The following is a 532-nucleotide window of genomic DNA, read 5'->3' on the forward strand; positions in this document are numbered from 1 at the left end:
CTCGGCTGGCGTCCCAGGGACGCACCGCGAGTCCTCGGGTCCCTCCCCACCTCCCACACCCCCCGCCGAGCCCGGCGACCCACGTGCAGCACGGCCCGGGCTGGCGCCGCACCTCGGGGTCGGCGTGTCTCCCGGCGCTTTCCGGGCGCAGCCCCGGGACGGGGACCCGCGGGGAGGGGGGGGCCTCAGCCGGGCGGCGGCGGGAGCGGGGGCGCCCCGGAGTGCGGGCGCGGGGACGCGGCAGCCGCCGGCACACAAAGAAGGCGGCGGGAAGGCGGGGCGGGGCGGGCCGGGGGCGGGGGCGGCAGGAAGGGGCGGGGGCCGCGCGGGCAGCCGATAAAGCCCCAGCCGCCGTGGCCGGCGGTTCGCGCTGTAGGGCTGCCGGGCTGCGCGGCTTGTGCAGGCGCCGCCGCCTCTCTCCTCGCCGCTCTTCCTCCTCAGACTTCCCCCGCCCCGCCAATACCCGGCTCCGGCTCGGGCCGCGCCGCGCCCCGCGGCAGCCACCTGGGGATCACGATCGAGGGGCGGTGAG

General features: G+C 80.6%; 1 protein-coding gene across 1 annotated transcript in view; it reads left to right on the forward strand.

Annotated features, from left to right (window-relative positions):
- Positions 1–354: 354 nt before the first annotated feature.
- The window catches only part of SERPINE2 (serpin peptidase inhibitor, clade E (nexin, plasminogen activator inhibitor type 1), member 2), a 70,576-nt gene continuing 70,398 nt past the window's right edge, over positions 355–532 (forward strand). Inside the window, exon 1 of the mRNA XM_010837059.1 lies at positions 355–527. The gene's annotated coding sequence lies outside the window, so the exon portion shown is untranslated. The remainder of the gene's footprint in view (positions 528–532) is intronic.

This window comes from Bison bison, unplaced genomic scaffold (genome assembly GCF_000754665.1).
Source record: "Bison bison bison isolate TAMUID 2011002044 unplaced genomic scaffold, Bison_UMD1.0 scf7180017864068, whole genome shotgun sequence".
In the NCBI taxonomy this organism is placed as follows: domain Eukaryota; kingdom Metazoa; phylum Chordata; class Mammalia; order Artiodactyla; family Bovidae; genus Bison; species Bison bison.